Source organism: Macrobrachium nipponense, chromosome 39, assembly GCF_015104395.2.
Source record: "Macrobrachium nipponense isolate FS-2020 chromosome 39, ASM1510439v2, whole genome shotgun sequence".
Classification (NCBI taxonomy): Eukaryota; Metazoa; Arthropoda; class Malacostraca; order Decapoda; family Palaemonidae; genus Macrobrachium; species Macrobrachium nipponense.
The window spans coordinates 15,427,802-15,437,429 of record NC_061099.1 but is presented as its reverse complement, the minus strand read 5'-3'; the positions used below and the strand labels follow the sequence as shown (position 1 = coordinate 15,437,429).

At 35.8% G+C, this 9,628-nt stretch overlaps 1 protein-coding gene across 2 annotated transcripts in view; it reads right to left on the bottom strand.

Annotated features, from left to right (window-relative positions):
* LOC135210150 (histone-lysine N-methyltransferase PRDM16-like) overlaps positions 1-1,656 on the bottom strand; it is an 81,852-nt gene extending 80,196 nt beyond the window's left edge. The window contains exon 1 of one of the 2 annotated variants that reach the window (XM_064242976.1): positions 1,137-1,656. The gene's annotated coding sequence lies outside the window, so the exon portion shown is untranslated. The remainder of the gene's footprint in view (positions 1-1,136) is intronic. The other variant, XM_064242975.1, reaches the window with a different exon arrangement.
* Positions 1,657-9,628: the final 7,972 nt, after the last annotated feature.

The following is a 9,628-nucleotide window of genomic DNA, read 5'->3' as shown; positions in this document are numbered from 1 at the left end:
TATATATATAATATCCAATCGGTACTTTTGATCTGTATTACGTTATTGGATAATTAATATTCAAATAGGATTCAGAAATTACATAGGTCAAAGACACATCCTTGTGAAAAAAATTACAAAAATCGTACATCACGTACATCTGGAAACATATTAACCACAGACATTTCTTACGTATAATCATCAGAAAACAGATGAATGCTAACAACAACATAATAATAATAATAATAATAATAATAATAATAATAATAATAATAATAATAATAATAATATGTATCATTGTCAATAAAGTGTTAAGGATATTATCCATCTAGAAAATGTTAGGTCAGGATTATGCACTGACTGACATGAGCTTTATAAACCAAAGTGATTAAAAAAAATCATTGTAAAGAACATAATGAACGAGGAACAAAGTTAATATTCCCAGAGGGAATTCTTCACTAAGCTAATTATAGCGCAACATCGTACAGTGATCACTAGTCTTGCATATGAATAACGACTAGCTTTAGACAGTCGGAATGTTCATTCTTGATAGTGAATAATTTTGGGAGACTTTGTATAAAGAATTTGAAGTCCTTTTAACAATGGCTGAAATCTGAATCCCCCGAAATCCTACAAAATCCTATAAAACTTTATACCGTCCGGAACGTTATTCTTGAACGAATAATTTTGGTAATTTTTTTCTTAATAAAGACTATGAAGTCCATTTAGCAATGGCTGAGATCTGAATCATCTGAAATTCTATAAAATCTCATAGATTCCTATAAAATCCTACATCGTCACCCACAAATCTAAAAGCCCTGTACTATAGGAGATTTTGAAACTATTGCTAAGTTAAATCAAAGGCGCGTCATTCCATAACAGATTCAGTGCTGTAATTACAAGAATTTCGTTTACAAACAGGTTGTAATTACGCTCATAATTGATTTTTTTTACTAATAATTGTATAGTACCTGTGAATCGCATTTGGATGATATCATTTGACGACGATATAACACCGTTAATCTCATCATTCTAATGACATGCCAATTACTCCTACTGAATTGATTTATGGTTACTAAACGTGGCGTCACAAACACTCTTAATTAGTATCTCATGATATCATTCATTATAATTTCACGAAGAATTCCAACACTCACCCTAAAATTGTTATGAGTGAACCGATCAGAGCGACTTCGAGAAGCACAACCTCACTCAGCCTTCATTATCCCGATTAACCGATTAACATTGATCGTCGGTGCATCCGAAGTGACAAGTCATCAGTCGATTAATCACTCGACATCATCATCAGTCGACGACGCCCAGCAGCGCATAATTAAGGGAAATGTCCTGTTAATCGGCGAATTTCACGGCCGTGAAAGCGCTAACTTCGCGAACTCGAAAGCGCGATGTTTTCCTCCCGTTAATCAGTCGTCGATGTGATTGACCTGTCCGTTTTATAACCACAAAACGACTTGGGGTTTTTTAAGAGCGACTGGCCAGAGAAAAAGAAGTGTGTCCTAGTGCACGTCCATCCACCGACCTCAACCAACGTCACACGTGTACTGAACTTGCGGGTGACGCTGCTTCCCGTGACGTCAAGAGTCCGTGGAGGATGTGGGCGGGGCTTCGTGCCGATCCGTGGGCGGAGCTTCCGTCGTCCAGGGCGGGGACCGACCCAACCAATGGACGATATTTCAGATGGTGTGATAGTTCCCTTAATGTCTTACGCTTTCCTCCCAGACTCCTCTTATAGTCTCCGATGGGAGTCCTCTCTCTCTCTCTCTCTCTCTCTCTCTCTCTCTCTCTCTCTCTATCTCCTTTCTCCTCCCCCCATCAGCCTTTCCTTATCTCTCTCTCTCTTTTCCTTTATAGTCTCTGAAAAGCTGTTATATATATATTATATATATATATATATATATATATATATATATATATATATATATATATATATATATATATTAATACAACTGAGTTGTTCCAGTTGCCTGGAACAACTGAGCGGAAAACCTCTGCAATGTTGGTCGGTTCGTACACCTTCACTAACGGCTCATCAGTAACTTGTCGACCCCTTTACACATTTGAGTCTTCAGTTTTATTTTGCTTCCAATCTTCCGTTATTTAGACGAATTGTTACCAGAGCTTATGTAGTGCAATAAAAGAATTAATAAGGTTTATACCTACACTCAGATGAAATGACGGCTCAGGATGTTGAGATGGTGCTGTGGAGAGAAAGGACGGCGATTGATTGTTGAAAGGACTCTACCATTCAGAAGTGCCGAAGGAAAGGGGAGATGGGCGAGACCTACAGAGAGGAGGACAAACAGCGTGAAAGATGTCTTGGAAAGTAACGCCTTCAGTATCTTAAGAAGTGCGAGACTGTAGGGGGGGTTCGACACATTGCTGATGAGCCATCTGCTGCGGTGTACAGAATGACTAATGTGGAAAAAATTTGACTGCTTAGGATGTTCATCCATAATTCAGTCATTTATGTATGAATCTGGTATCTTTGTATGGGCTATGTATTCCTGACGAGTGTGTTGGAATTCAAATCCAACCCATAAAAATTAGTACTTTAATTTCAGTAATGAAACAGTGCCTGATGGTCAGTCAACTGTTGGTGCATTGCAGCCAAGCTGATGAAGGTCACGCAGCTAGATGCAGCAGATTTTTCAGGGATGACGTTGCTAACCGCGTGTATTCCCACACCCTATCTGTAAGCCACGAAAGTCGATCAACTACCAGCTTCCCAGATCACTGCTCAGGTCAGCAGAGAAACGATGGAGTTTTCAAAAAATTGGAGTTCATCTTTCTTCTCTGACCTTCACCCCACTCCCGTGGGATCGATCTCGGTTCTTGGTGGGGAGGCAATAGAGAGTTGGGTTATTTTTGATGGCAGAATTTGTCCATTTCACTTAAACTAAATTCTATAGTTATTGTAAAGTGAACAAATACAGAGCTTTATGACTGAAATATTTTGTAACATCTATTTCTTATGTTAGCTAGACATTCATCTTGGAGCCATTGGCTGAATAAACTCAGGTTCAAATATTCATAAGGTTTAATTTTTGTGCCATTTTTTTTTTATATTATTATTTCAAGCACATAATTTACGGTGCAGTATTGTGCAACCAAATAATTTTGTATATGAACAAGACTTTATTAAACTTTTAGTCCTCTTACCTTTCTATAAAACCAGCTCATTTAATGATCTATATACCTTTGTTTCTTTTACCAATCCTGACCCTAATTGAGAGTTTGGTGTGTCTCTGTTTAAGGACTCTTTAAAATATCAGAGCTGCATTTTCTCATAACCCAACACAAAGACTTCTGTTTTCCTCATAAGCACCTGCGTGCGATGCTGAGGAACTCCCGCGATGCTAATTGTGAAAAAAACAGCCGCTTATTTGAAAAAAGAAATCACTTGCTTTGATAACTTACGGAGGATGTTGTTGCTCAGTCCGTGTTCTTGGCCCCAAATCTGCGTTTTCCTGCCAATGTTACCTGGTAAGAATCCTTAAGTTAACAGTCTCTGCGATGTTATTCAAAGGCCTTAGCAACCTTCGTTAGCTTCAGTATTATATAAACGTTTCTAATAGTGTGTCTGTGTTCAGCATAAGTCGTAAAAAGCGTTTTGCAATGCGCCTGTCGATTATGCAGTTTCATTTCTCAACTCAAGCTTGTTTTGCTTAGAGTCTAAAACATTGCAGTTTTTTTTTTTTTTTTTTTCTTTTTTACCGAGTCAGTTTTATAACAAGTAATGTCTGTCTATTTGCGAAGTGTTCTTTATTATTTTTTTATTCATCCGTTCGTTATCATAAATAACCTCATCTTTTCCTCATGTTCCGATTTAACCTAAGTTATTTATTGAACCTGTTGGGGAAACCCTTTGAAAATTTGATATAACAGTTAGGTGTATTTAAAAAACTACACAAATCGAAGACGAAGTAGATACAGAAGCAAATATAGATTTGGAGGCAATAAAACCAAAAGACAGTCCATTATGAACGAAGTTATTAAGAAAGCGAGAAATAAAAAGAATAATACCTAAGATATCAATAACAGACTGTTAAATTTTTCATAATTAGCTATATATATATATGGGTTTTGATGTCTCCACAGTGAGGAGGTTGCATGATGCTCCGAAACTGTAGTAAGAGGTTTTCAATATATTTCATTTCAAATTTCTGTTTTTTTTTTTTTTTTTTTTTTTTCAAAATTTGATAATGATCTATTATCAGCATAGTAGGTTTGTTCTTTCGACTAATTTATTTCTCTTAATACTTATTACTGAGAGAAAGTAAAATATTTTGTAATACTACTATAGGTCACATTAATGGTTTTCTATGGCTAAATTTATTTCGGTTATTACTAATCACTGCGAGAAAGTAATATGCTTTATAACAATATTTAAGTTACATTTATGTCTTCCTCTTTGGCCTAATTTATTTCTATTATCACTTCTTACTGAGAGAACTTAATGATATTTATTGTAACAATACGTTAATTTACATTTATTACTTTAACGTGCTATCTGCAGTGCATGTGTTTAGGACGACTGTTATCTTTCAGAGATATGATTAATTCTTCATGGTGACTCATTAGTTTCTAGGAAATATAACGTGCAATTAAAAATTCAACAGTAACTCTATTGCCTATATAGCTCCAGATTCCTGAGCCTTGTATTGCTGTAATTAATTTATATATATATATATATATATATATATGTATATATATATATATATATATATATATATATATAAACAAAATATCCGTGGAGGAGCACATATACCGGATATATTATATATATATATATATATATATATATATATATATATATATATATATATATATATATATATTATCTTATTTATATATATATGGCAGGTTTGCCAGTAGGAGGAGGAAATGAACAGCTAAGTAATGAGTGGTTACTTTCGAGTAATTTTTTGGCATTTTCAAAATATATATATATTATATATATATATATATATATATATATATATATATATATATTATATCAAACAAAATATCCGTGCAGGAGCACATATACCGGATATATATATATATATATATATATATATATATATATATATATATATATATTATATATATATATTTATAGTTGCAGGTTTGCCAGTAGGAGGAGGAAATGAACAGCTAAGTAATTAGTGGTTACTTTTGAGTCATTTTTACGCATTTTCAAGGTCCACTCGAAAAGGAAATTAGTACCGGATACTTAGGCTTTCTTTTTCTCCTCCTTGTGAGGAACCTGCAATATGTAGCCCTGGCTCTCTCGTTTTGCTTTTATCGAAGCTGAGACCTGTCTTAAATATTCCGTTTATCATCATCATACTTTAGCTTCCAACCTCATACAGCTAAGCAAACCATCAGCAGTTCCAGAGTTGATCTCTTATTTTCAATAAATCTCATTTCAAGTTTCAGAACTCGTTCGCTTTCACATTTATAGTCATGCAGTTCTTTATAATCTGCAGTTCTCATTTCAAGTTTCAGAACTCTTCTTTACATAGACATCAGTTCTTTATAATTTGCAGTTCTTATCAGTCTATCTTTTTTTTATTGTTCGTCACTTTTTCAGAGATAGGTTCTGTCCAAGTTTCTAGTTGTGGCTGCAAATGCTTTAGGATATTTTATGACGGTACTTTGTAGAACTATTGTTTGGGTTTGAGTGTTTTGTTGTGTAAAAGTCCCACAGAGAGAAATTGGTTGATGGATCTCCTCTTTCAGTGACATTCTGACGTCCCTTGAAAAGATTCAGACTGAATGATTCAGTTAATAAAGAAAGCAGATCATTGTACCGTCCTGAAGTGACTTCCATAAGGCATTTGAAAGCAATTGAGAAAGCAATAGTTGTAAATTATCCACGGGGGAGGCTACCCCCAGACAGAACTGAAGTGAATTTAGTCTGGAAGTGAGCGATAGATAATTATTTAGGCATAAGACCTTTGATTCTGATCTGTGGGGGAAAAAGAAAGGTCTATGAAAATAACACTCCTTATTAAGGTAGATGAGTTTCAAATTAGCTGGAAAGAGTTCCAGCCACTGAAGAGTATATCCCTAGGAGTAGATTTAGCCAGGTTCGGTATCGATGGCCATAGTTCTTATAAAGTTAGTCTACATAGATTTTTTTTGAATTGCACGAACTCTCAGCCAGGTCCAAGCAAGTTCTTTTCATGTCATGCTAGTATTTTGCTATACGACCCGCGAAACTACCATTTAGGATGGTCCCACAAATTCAATTGTATTATTTGTCAAGATTTGTCAAGGTAGTTATGAATCAAAGGATCATTTAATTATCAAAAGTGTTAAGTAGCGGTAATACAATCATCATTCGCTCTGAAACAAATTATAAAAAATATCATGCAACCAGGGAAGAATATATCTAATATACTAATGCTATATATATACAATTGCATTATTTGTCAAGGTAGTCATGACTCAAACTGATGACTTAGCCATTAAAAGTGTTAAGTGGAGGCAATACAATTATCTTCAGCTCTGAAACAGATCGTGACCAACATTCTCATAAAACCAATGCAGATTATATCCACAAAGCTGGAGAAATTGAACAATGAACAATCAGCACAAAATTACAGTCCCAGACCCGGAGAGCTGTAGTAACCTCAAGGCCGAGTTTTCTAATAAAGTTGATGAGCTTATCAAGTGAGAATCTCATCGGGCCCCCAACCCCTCCCCACCGGCCCCCAACGTCTTTTACAGCTCAGGTGTTCCGACGACTTTCCAAGAGACAAATAAATCAGTCGCTATCAGAGGCGAACATGATAGTCAGATAACGGAGTACAATGCCTCTTTAGATTAGAAGGGACATCTGCCCGGGCTGAGCTAAGCAACCCTTACGGGTCGTTTCTTCTTTTTCTTCTTCTTCTTCTTCTTCTTCTTCTTCTTCTTGTCTACTGATATGAACTGGGTCAGTTTCATTATCTCTCTCTTTTTCTTATTTGACTACACCTCTCTCTCTCTCTTTCTCATCCTATATATATAATATATATATACATATATATATATATATATATATATATATATATATATGTTGTGTGTGTGTGTGTGTGTCTGTGTGTATACATATACATATGTATATGTACGTGTATATATACTGTATATATTATATATATGTGTATATGTACATTTTTCAACGATCTTCAGAGAGTTGTCATTTACCTTTGGAAGCTACTTCCTATACCCTATAAAATCACGATATTCTGCATCACACCTCTGTTGATTCCGTCATAAATTTCGATTAGAGCCACCAAAGCCCTCACAGGTTATCTACGCACTTTGCTCTCAAAATGCTCATACTACCTTTTAATAAGAAACACCTGACCAAACTGCTTCTCTCTTCTACGCTAAGTCTCTCTGTCAAGAACTCTGCTCCTCGTGTCTTTCAGAACTTCTTCAGACACCTTTGTAGGTATATTAATCAACGTGATGTCCCATTCTACAATCTCCCCTTCGCCTTTCCCTGTGTAAGGAGGTTTAACTATTCCTCCAGTCAATTACTATGAGAAACTTTTCCTTACCTAGATATGCATCACACACCCTGGTCAACCAGTGCACGCCATCAGCTTTTAGGATCTACCCATTCTGTGGATCTTATGACCTTTGCACATTCAACAATACCATCCTCAGCAGTTCTCAGAATTTCACGAGTCCTTTCCATTTGTGCATCATTCGTTCTGTTTCCCTCCTATCATTTATTAGTATCACTAACCATTTTCACTGTTGCCTTTCATACCTGCACTTCTGTATGCATGCTGTTCATTTTGAAGCTTTTGGCATTATATTTGGCATTTTTATTTTTATTACCTTTGCTTGTCTTGTTGTGCTTTTCCAAAATTTTGGTATTGTTGTCTTCTGAGGGTTACTTAACAATTTTTTTTCCTACTGAATGTGTGTGTTGGTGTGGGGGAAAAAGGTTTGCTCATAATATAAATTTGTGCAAATGGTAAAAAATCATATGTACCTGGTTGAATTCACCGCTTTTGACCGGTAAAGAAGAGAAAGAAATAAAACATTCTTTGCCTCTTGTCAATAAATACTCCATCCTTAGAAGTTACACACAAAACAGACACAAAATGAGGCTATTACACAAGACTGAGTGATAACAGAGTTACGCTTCTAGAAGAAAGATTACCTTATCATAAACAAAGGAAGACCGAATTCCGATCAACGCAGGTTGTGAAACAGATCTCTAGTGTCAAAAGTCTTGTGTTAGCAGCTCGTCAAAGCGAGCAGACTATGAAATGAATGAATGCTAACAGATGGGCAAAGAGTAGGAAGGAAATCGTGTTTACTATGACAAAAATGATGTATTCATCGTCATATGTACCACATTTTGATTCCCATCATAAAATTTTCTTTGCATTAGGTGGAGACAAAAAGTTGAAATCGTTTTGAATGCTAATTACCGCAGAGATACTTATACTAAACAGATCTGACGACACAATTTTTTTTTTTTCTGAATTTTGTGAATTTTGGAACTTATAGTTATGGAGTACCACGGACTCAAGACATTCCCCAAAGGCACTGCTTATCATAACACGTTATGAATATGAATTGATATGTGACCTTTCCTCATGAGATAGTAGATCAGTCCATGAGCCGTCATAATCTGATTTGCATTGCATGAGGTTAAGTATATCTTCATTTTACCAGACCTGGGCCGAAGGATTAAATATTTTTACGTAACTAGGAACCAACTGGATACCTAGCAACGGGACCTACAGCTTATTGTGGGATCCGAACCACATTATATCGAGAAATAAATTTCTATCACCAGAAATAAATTCCTCAGGTTCCGCGGACCGAGCAGAGAATCGAACTTCGGACCACCGGATTGGTAGCCGAGCGCGAAATCGACTCGTCCAACGTGGAACTAATTGCACGAGGTGACTGTTGATATTGATATGAAATGTCTGCTTAGCGTTCATGCAGTGAGGAGGCCTGATTTTGTGAAAATCATAAATGTACAATGAAAGACACCAAGAAGTTATCATAAGCGAAAACTTATATGGGGTTGGTATTGAACGTGTATTTGAAGAGGATAACCTGGTGGAAAGAATGTTTGATTTGGAAGTGTTTAAAGGGTGGTGTGGGAGGATGGGGCTACTGAAGGGGTGGGTGCCATAAAAAGAGTAGCGTGAAAGTTACATAAACTTAAAATGTAGAAGTTTCCGATGGGATAGACTGAGTGATATTGTGGTAATTGTTTTATTTTACTGAAGATGCTTCTTGTTTAATCTGTGAGTGCTGACTGTTGCCTGATTTTCTTGGAAGACTTTCTTTTTCAGCAATATTTTTTTTTTTTTTGCTGTATTCGAAAAACAAAGTATTAGCGGGTACTTTTATGAACAAGAGTAACGATCGAAATTATGTCTGCTGCAATCTTCAAGGTGCGAAGTGGATTTGAATCCTCTTACAAAGTAAAGACTCGGAAAGCAGCATGATGAAAACTTCACATTCTTAGAGAAAACGTTCGGTGTTTAGTTTTAATTTGTTGCGATCCTACAGAATATAGGTATAAGGCACACATTATGAAGGTTCTGATTCTCTTTGGTAATCTGCTGAAGAGCTTAAACTACGATTGTAAGATTTTTGATGACCTAAGTTTCCG